This window comes from Bison bison, unplaced genomic scaffold (assembly GCF_000754665.1).
Source record: "Bison bison bison isolate TAMUID 2011002044 unplaced genomic scaffold, Bison_UMD1.0 scf7180017856322, whole genome shotgun sequence".
NCBI classification, from domain to species: Eukaryota; Metazoa; Chordata; class Mammalia; order Artiodactyla; family Bovidae; genus Bison; species Bison bison.
In genome coordinates this window covers 32,168-42,311 of record NW_011486895.1, presented here as the reverse complement: position 1 = coordinate 42,311, position 10,144 = coordinate 32,168, and the positions used below count along the sequence as shown (strand labels likewise).

The 10,144-nt window shown below is 43.0% G+C and overlaps 1 pseudogene; it reads left to right on the top strand.

Annotated features, from left to right (window-relative positions):
- LOC105002532 overlaps positions 1 to 5,326 on the top strand; it is a 134,058-nt pseudogene extending 128,732 nt beyond the window's left edge.
- The last annotated feature ends 4,818 nt before the right edge of the window (positions 5,327 to 10,144 follow it).

Here is a 10,144-nt window from a genome sequence, read left to right as displayed (position 1 = left end):
TATGCATAGCTGTAGGAATCCGAGTAAACTTGTCAGGCGAGTTAGAGAGCCATCTGAGGGGTTTGGATTTAAACACTCCTAATTGCCCAGGAACTTTATTAATTGGAGCTGTAAGTTAACTCTTTGACAGACAGAGCGAGATGGTGGTAGGGGACAGCCCCCAGTAAAGTCAGAGGTGAGAGCACAAAGCAATAAAGTAGGCAGACTCTGGTTTTTTTGGGGAAAATGCTCGAGAATATCCGGGCGGACTCCTGAGGCTCGATCCCGCCTTTGCATATGCCGAGCCTCCTTCCTCATGACCTTTGTCACGAGCGGAATGCCTCACCGGCTCCTGGCACTATTAGGCTTGGGAGGCAGAGAGAAGACCCACTCAGTGCCAACCTCTGGAATCTTACCTTAGTAAGCTTTTCACAGTACTATTAGCACCAACCTACCTTACAGGTCTGGAAACTATGGACGAAGTGATCGACTCATAATCATCAAATGATTAGATACATAATTAACAAAAAGTGGCCTGTGACTAACTCAAATACTCTGGTCTTTCTACCACTCCAGCTTTCTCAGGTCAGCTCCTATCTAGAGAGAGCTGTAAATCAAACCTCAGCTCACAAAGTTGGTGGGTTTCCAGCATCAGTGGAGGTGAGGTTGGGGGTGCCTCCTGTCTGACTCTGCTCCTGTCACACTTTGGAAGCCCAGCCAACCCTGGCCCTGTTGTCTGCAGAGGCAGAGACACAGAGAAGGAAACAGGATCCCTTGATCCTGCGGAAGGCCAGGGCCAGATGGGTGTGGAAGGAGCCTGAGCTCAACCAGGCAGCTCCCTAGAGGAGGTGTCTGTGAGCCAAAGGACAGGAAGAGAGCAGCTGCCCCAAGAGGGCACAGAGCAGCATGATGTTCATGATGTTTATGAAACAGCTGCTGTGTGGTGGTCATTCCTGTCCCTGTCACAATGTGAAAAACCTGAACTCTGCAGAGGCATGAGTTAGCAAGTTAGTGCAGCCAATGCTCAAAGTCAGGCCCACCGTGTTCCACAGTGCTATCTGGTACATGACAGATGGACAATGACTAACCTTTACGATGGGAGTTAGAGAATGCAGAAGGACCCATCCCTAGCTCTGCCATCTGCCTCCAACTCTCTCTGAGTACTGAGGCATCTCTATGTCTGAAATGGAGCCCTGCCCAAATGAGCACTCCCCAGGCCAGGTTCATGGAGCCCAGGGACACACAGAAACTTGGAGACCAGTGAAGCTTCTTCACCAGCTTCTCCTCCTCTTCAGAACTGCTGCCCTCCAGGCTGGTTTCCAGGTGGGAGTGAACTTTGGGTTGCATTTACACAAAGGTTCTGTTCAGATGCCATCACTCTAGGATGTTCCTATTCAGATGAGATGCCTCTGGACTCGCTTCCCCACCTCCCAGTCAGGCTCCCCAAGTCTGCAAGGCTTGCCAGTGGGGCTTGTGGAGCCACCCACAGGTTCACCCAGGCTCCCTGGCAGCACTGTGGGCACTAAGGAAACACAATCTCCCCCGGCAGCTTTCCTGCCCACCCCACTGCTGCTCTCCACCCCAATCTGGGGAGGGATTTGAAGGAGCAACTCTTCACAGCAAGTTCAAATACCCAATTTCTTTGCCTGCTCACCTAATACTTGCCCTGCCACACAGATGGGCAAAATGCACCTTCAGCCAATGACATGAGCATCCTCCCACCGTGCACTGATAAGCAGTCACTGCTTTCCGAATCGCTCTCATCTTGACATCCTGGGACATAGGTACACCCTGTCAGTTTTCCTCTGCTTGCTTTGAGACTGAACTTAATCTTATAATTACATGAGATAAACTGATAAACTATTACTGACTTTGGGTAAAAGACCACAGTTAACTTGGAATCCTGTTCCCTCTCACTGAAAGATAGCGCACTTTGATTTGTTTGTGGTTGTTTAGTTTTTTTGTTTGTTTGTTTTAAGCAATTGAATTACAACTTCACAGAGCAGCTGGCAACTGTGAAGCAGAAGGGAAAGTGAGCATGTATGAGAAATCACCCTTCATTTTCCTTCCAAATGATTGAAAGCATAAATTTGCTTGAGATAGCGTCTTGCAAATAACAGGACATCAAAAGGGAAGGAAGTGAATCTTAGCAGCAAAATCCTGGTGATTCCAAGACATGAATTTACCAAATGGTTCTGGTGAACTCCCTTCAAACACTGGTTCCTCCATCTTCTTGAAGACCCACCAGCAGAGGCCAACTCAGAGGAGGAGGAGGAAAGCAATGCTTCCAGGGAGAGAAAAGCTAGCCTGTGTCCAGCAGCTCCTGCACCAATCACACATCCCACCAGCACAGGTTCCTGAGGATTAATCCCCAGATTGTCTACCAGTTTGCTTGCTCCTCCCACAATATGACCACTCCCTACAAAAGTTATTGGATGAGAACAGATCAAACCCAGTGATCCATTGGCTAATCATCCATCAATAACCTCCACCTCAAAGGTTGGAAATGAGAGACAGAGAAAGCATGTGCAATTGGTGAGAGAATTTTAGTTAACGGGGTTGCATTGAATTCAGGTTTCATGATCATATTAGACAGAGGCACAGAGAAAAGGTGGCAGAAACAGAGAAGGAAAGAGGCAGTGCAAACAAGCTCATACATGGAGGGGAAAATAAAAGCCATGGAAGGGAAGTTGTCACTAAAGGACAGTTTTCACTAAAGGGAAGTTGTCACTAAAGGACAGTTGTCACGAAAGGAAGTTGTCAGTAAAGGAGTGTTCCAGCTCCCAGCCCTGTACCTATGGTTCTAATGTGTCTCCTCTTGCAGCCTGTCCAATCTTCCTAACAGGCCTGCAGTGCAGTAATGAGGAAGCTGAGGTGTCAAAATTTTAAGTTATTTACCAAAGTTATGCAAAGAATTGTTATTGTTGCTGTTGTTCAGTAACTAAGTCATGTACAACTGTTTGTGAACCCCATGGACTGTAGCACACCAGGCTCCTCTGTCCTCCACTGTTTCCCAGAGTTTGCTCAAATTAATGTCCATTGAGTTGGTAATGCTATCTAACCATCTCATCCTCTGCCTCCCCCCTCTCTTTTTGCCTTCAATCTTTCCCAGCATCAGGGTCTTTTCCAATGAATTGGCTGTTCATGTCAGGTGGCCAAAGTAGAATGCCTGATCCCAAGGACATTCTCGATTTTTTAAGCCCCAGTCATCCAACCTCAAAAATGAAATTTGTAGGAAGACCCTCTTGGCCTCGATCATATGAGTCTTTTTTTTTTTTTGCTCATTCATGCATCCACTCATCAATCTTTGAAAGCACCACCAAGCTCCAGGTCCTTCCAAGGCACTGGGATACTCAGACGCTGACTCTGCCCACTATGTTTCACGAGGAGCTTGTGTCCTGACTGCTAAGTCCCACCAGAGCACTCTGCAGGCATCCATCCTTCAGCCCAGCTTGTGTCCTAGTGTGGCCTGTCTGGGTCCTGGTCATATATAACTTGGTACTCTTTGTTCTGGCTCATTTTTTAAAAAAATTGAGATTGTCCCCATGTACCATCTTGTGCACTTTACACACTATCTGTCTAGCACACTCATTCACACACTCACACCTGACTGGAGAGAAACTGGTGGGTAACATACAAACCTCTGTCTTTGAATGGGGATGTCCTGTTTCCCAGTTCTGCACTCATTGGGACCACAGCTCTTGTGTGGTGGGAGTGGTTTCCACCTGGTGTGATCCCATCTGAAAACGAGTCCCTGGGGGCCTGCTCAGTCCCTGAGGGCCATGCTTCCTCCCCACCTCCTCTGTAATGAGGGGCTGCAGAATTCATCTGTGTGGTTACCTACACAGATTAAATGGCTCCCCAGTTTCAATTACAAGATCTGGGACAAGTTAAACCACCCCATCTAGGGCTTCCCAGGTGGCTCCATAATAAAGAATCTGCCAACCAATGCAGGAAGCATGGGCTCAATCCCTGGGTCAGGAAGACCCCTCGGAGAAGGAAATAGCAACCCACTTCAGTATTCTTGCCTGGAAAATTCCATGAACACAGGAGCCTGGCAGTCTACAGTCCATGGGTTGGCCAAAGAGTTGGACATGACTTAACAATTAAACAACAACAAACCAACCAACCTTTAAACTTTAATTTTCTCACTTTCAAAACAGGGTAATAAGAAGGACCATCTCCTAAAACTAATGAAATAAAAGGAACTAAGCTCTTAACACTCAAGCAGGGCCTTGGTGGCACTGCACCCTCACTCTCCTCATTCTGGCCTCATTGGCATCACCCTGGGCCCTCTCCCCACAGCCTTCTGCTGAAGCTTGATACTGGGAAGACACTTAACCCCTTTGTGAGGAGAGATACCTCCTCCCTCTCCCTTCACCAGCAAACAGCCCAGCAGAGTCCAGACATTGTGTCCATCCTAAACCTGCATGCAGGTGTTGGGTGTGTGCATGTGAAGTCCTGGAGGAGCTCCTCAACCCATGGCTCATGAAGATGAGAAAAGTGCTTGTAGCAAGGAAGACCCCACTTGGAGAACTGAGCTCAATGTATGTCACATACTTAAAATAGAAAGGCTACAGTGTGGGCTCTGACCTGTTTTTACTTTCATCCATCAGTGAACAAAAACAATATAGGTCTTAATACAGGGAATTCACTGTAGTTTGTCACAAAAGGAAAATCACACCAAAGGGTCACAGCTGCATTGTTTTCAGCCTACGTATATATCACACATACATACATACATACACACATTCACACTCAAAGTCCAGGTGAAAAATCAGGCAGAAAACTCTCAATTCACTTACAGAATTTTTGACAGTTAACCAAAGGTGTTATGAAATTAAAATTAGCATAGGCACATAGTTTTCTTTTAATTTAAAAATAAAATATTGAAAGACTTTGGGCAGGGAGTGGTCAAGATGGCACAGTAAGAAGGTCCTGAGCTCACCTTCTCCTACAAGCACAAGAAAATTACAACTATTTGAGCCCCTCCTTTCTGCAGCACTCGAGGGACCACGGCCAATCCTCGAGTGAGGCAGATCAAGATCAAAACTGGTGTGGTGAAGTGATTGGTCAAAGAAAAAATGATGTATGAAAAAGAAGCAAAACAACAAGAAGAAAAGATTGAAAAAAATGAAAGCCAAAGATGGTGAAAACTATGCTATTAAAAAACAGGCTGAGATCCTGCAGGAGTCCTGGATGGTGATTCCATACTGCCAGCACAGGTTGGAAGCTGCACACACTGATCTTCTGCAGTTATTAGAGAGTGAAAAAGACTTGAAAGAAGCTGAGAAATATAAGAAGGCACGTTTAGTACTGGATTCAGTGAAATTAGAAGCCTGAATTTTTCTGTACAGGGTATTTTTTGCATTAAATCCTGGGATCCATTCCACAATTTATTATTTTTGACCACTGCTATGTGTTCGAGTAGTACAAAAATGTGATTCTTTTTATGCAGTGCATATATTTTTCTTTGCCTAATTTAATGTGTCAAATAAATGAGTTCATCTAATAAAATTGCTTCTTTCATACAAAAAAAAATTACAACTATTTACAGAGTAACTATCTATGAGAACAACCTGAAGGCTAGCAGAAAAGATCTCCTACAACTAAAGACATAAAGAGGGAACCACAAAGAGGCATGTAGGAGGGGTGGATTCACGGTACAGTCAAGGCCCAAACTCCAGGTGGGCGACTTCCATAAAGAAAGATAATCACAACTGCAGAGGTTTTCTCCAAGGAGTGAGGGGTAGAAACTCCCCAGCCAAAGATCCTGCATTGAGAAGATAAGCCCCCAGAAGATCTGGTCTTGAAGGCCAGGGATTTGCTTTAGGAGAGTCAGAAGCTGTAGGAAACAGAGACTCCACTCTTGAAGGGCAAAATCTCATACTCCAAGACCCAGTGCAGAGGCAGTAATTTGAAAAAAGCCTGGATCAGACCTACCTGCTGATCTTGGAGAGTCTCCAGGAGGCAGCTGACACTCTTCCTAGAGACAGAGACAGTGGTGAAGCCATTTTGGGCATCTTACTCCCCCACAAAAACACTGGTGCTGACATATATCAGATCGGAATCTTCCCTCTAGCCTCTTGCCTGGGGCTCACTGCCCACCAGTCAGCTGGAGTCAGTCCTGAAACCAAGTCTCAAGCAGCCAGCTATGAGAAGAACCACATACAGCCACAAATGGCACCAGCCCCAGGACTCCCTGGAACCCCCAACTAGCCACTCCTCTGGGACTAGCCCTTCCTACAGTGACTGGCAACCTTCACATGAGGAAAGACCTGACGGCCAGTAGGGCCAGGAGCCAGCTCTGTGATTGTCCGATCACATCACCCAGACCCATGCAGCACAAACAAGACGCACCCCTAGAACATAGAGGTCCAGGAACAGAGGGGAGTGCTCTGCTGGGACACACACATCTCCCACATAAGGTGATTCTCCAGGACTGGAAAATGTAACTGATATACCAATGATGTTGTTGTTTAGTTGCTAGTTTGTGTCTGACTCTTTTGTAATCCCATGGACTGTAGCCTGCCAGGCTCCTCTGTTCATGGGATTTCTCAGGCAAGAATACTGGAGTGAGTTGCCATTTCCTTCTCCAGGGGATCTCCCCAACCCAGGGAGTGAATCAACATCTCCTGAGTCTCCTGCATTGGCAGGCAGATGCTTTACCACCTGGTAAACCTGATATACCCAATATGTAGAACTAAAAAGAGAGTCAGGCAAAATGAAAATACAGAGGAATATAGTCCAAACAAAAGAATAAGACAAAAACTCAGAAGAAGAACTGAGCAAAGTGAAAATAAGTGATATGCCTAATAAAGAGTTCAAGGTAATGATCATAAAGATTCCCAATGAACTCAGAAGAACTGTGAAAAGTTTAACAAGTTAGAAAATGTAAAGAAGAACCAAATATAAATGAACTGACTAAAATAAAATATATATTAGTAAGAATCAACAATAGATTAGATGATACAGAAGAATGGATCAGAAGGCAGAATAGTGGAAACCACCCAAGCTGAACATTAAAAAAAAAAAAAAAAAATCCAAAGAAGGAATTTAAAGAGAACTCTGAAAGAACATCAAGTCTACTAATATTTGCGTTATTAGGGGTCCAAAAAGAAGAGAAAGGGAGTGGTTGTGGTGGTTTAGTTGCTAAGTCGTGTCTGACTCCTACAACCCCATGGACTGTAGCCCACCAGGCTCCTCTGTCCATGGGATTCTCCAGGCAAGAATACTGGGGTGGGTTGCCATTTCCTTCTCCAGAGGGTCTTCCCAACCCAGGAATTAAACCCAGGTTTCCTGTATTGCAGTCAGATTCTTTACCAATGGGGCTATGAAGGAAACTACAGAGAGAGGGGGAGAGGCAGGGAAATATTTGAAGAAATAATAACTGAAAACTTCCCTAACCTGGGAAAAGAAACAGACATCCAGGTCCAGGCAGCACAGAGAGTCCCAAACAAGATGATCCCAAAGAGATCCTCATCAAGGCACACTGTAATTAAAAGGGCAAATACTAAAGATGGTGAGAGAATATTAAAAGCAGAAAGGGAAAAACAATTAGTTACATATGCAAGTGAAAGTCACTCAGTTGTGTCTAACTCTTTGCAACCCCATGGACTGTATAGTCCATGGACTTCTCCAGAATACTGGAGTGGGTAGCTGTTCCCTTCTCCCGGGGATCTTCCCAACCCAGGGACCAAACCCAGGTCTCCCACATGGCAGGTGGATTCTTTACCATCTGAGCCACCAGGAAAGTTACATATGAGGGAACTCTGTATGATAAACAACTGATTTTTCAGCAGAAATTTTACAGATGAGAAGGGAATGGGTGCAAGATATACAAAGTGATGAAATGAAAAATCTACAACCAAGAATACACTACTCATTGAAGCTATTATTTAGATTTGAAGGAGACAAAAAGTTTTAAAGGCAAGCAAAAGCTCAAAGAGTTCAGCTCCTTTAAGCCAGCTTTAAAAGAATGTTAAAGGGACTCTTCTAAGCCTGAGGGGAAAAAAGACCACAAGTAGAAATATGAAAATTATGAAAGGAAAAATCTCACTGCTGAAGGTAACATACACTAAAGGTAATAGAACAATCAACTTATAAGGCTAGAAGAAGCTTAAAAGACAAAAGTAGTAAAAACCATTTATATCTACAATCAAATAGTTAAGACATACACAAAACAAAAACATACACAAAACAAATAGTTAAGACATACACATAAAAAAAACCACAAAACATGTAAAATATGATGTTAAAAACTTTAACTGTAAGGGGAGGGGTAGAAATGCAGGATTATCAGAATGAGTTCAAAATTAAGAGATTAGCAACTTGAAATAACTATTCAATCCTTGGTTCAGAAAGATCCCCTGGAGAAGGAAACGGCAACCCACTCCTTGCCACTCTTGCCTGGATAATTGGTAGAGGAGCCTAACGGGTTACAGTCCATGGGGTCACAAAAAGTCTGACATGACTGAGCAACTAGCATACACACACAAACTATGATTCTGGGTGCAAAATTCTTAATAGACAAATGGAACAGAATAGAGACCCCATAAATAAACCCACAGTTACATGGTAAATTAATCTATAGCTAAGGAGGCAAGAACATACCTTGCCTGAAATAACCTGAAATAACCAAGTATTGTTGGTTTGGAGGCAAATAACATACCTTGCCTGAGGCCAGTGCAGGAGACAAGGGTTAGATCCCTTTGTCAGGGAGATCCCTAGAGAAGGAAATGGCAACCCACTCCAGTATTCTTGCCTTGGAAATACCATGGACAGAGTCTGGTGGGCTACAGTCCATGGGGTTGCAAAAAGTCAGACATGACTAAGCGACTTCACTTTCACTTTTGACTTTCAGACTTGATTAATTCAATAGGGAATAGACAGCCTCTTCCATAAAAGATGTTGAGAAAACTGGAGAACTACATGCAAAAGAATCAAACTGGCCTATTTCTTCACACTATATACAAAAATAAACTCAAATGGATTAAAGACTTTAATGTAAGATCTGAAACCATAAAGCTTCTAGAAGAAAGAACAGGCAGTATGCTCTTTGACATTCTTAGCAATATTTTGTTGGAAGTCTCCTCAGGGAAGGAAAACAAAAGTAAAAATAAACCAGTGGAGCTATAGCAAACTAAAAAGCTTTTGTACAGTTAAGGAAACCTATCAACAAAGTGAAAAAGCAGTCTGTTGAATGGGAAAAGGTAAGTGCAAAGATATAGCCATTAAAGGTTTAATAAACAAAATATACAAAGAACTCACACAACCCAACATCAAAAAATAATTTTAAAATGAGCAGAAGAACTGAATAGACATTTCTCTAAAGACAACAAACAGATACCCAACAGGTACATAAAAATATGCTTAGTATCAATCATTATCAGGGAAATGCAAATCAAAACCACAATGAGATTTAACTTTATACCTGTCAGAATGGTTATTATCCTAAAGACAACAAATAACAATGGTTGGCAAGGATGTGGAGAAAGGCAACCCTCTTACACAATTTGCAGGAATGTAAGTTGGTGCAGCCACTAAAGAGAACAGTATGGAAGTTTCTTAAAAAACTAAAACTAGAGTTGCATATGATCCATCAATTCTGCTCCTAGGCATATAACTAGAGAGTACTTTAATTCAGAAAGGTACATATACCCCAATGTTCACAGCAGCACTATTTACAGTAGCCAATACATAGAAGCAACCTAAATATCCATCAATAGATGAATGAATAAAGATGTGCTACATATATGTAATGGAACACCACTCAGCCATTCTTTCTTAAGAATGAAATATTGTGATTTGCAGCAACTTGGAAAGACCTAGAGATTATCATACTAAGTGAAGTAAGTCAGAAAGAGAAAAACAAGTGAAAAGATATCATTTATCAAAATGGCTAAAATAAAATATAGTAATAAAACCTGGTGAGTATGCTAAGAAACTGGACCACTCGTACATTGCTAATAGTGATGTGAAACAGAACAACCATTCTAGAAAATAGTTTAGCAGCTTCTTTTAAAATTAAACGTGCTTACCAATTGCACTTTTGGATATCTATCCCAGAGAAATGAAAACTTACATTCAAGGACTATTCTTAGCAACTCTAATCATTATAGACAAAAATTGAGACAATGCAAATTTCCTTCAATAAATGAGTGGC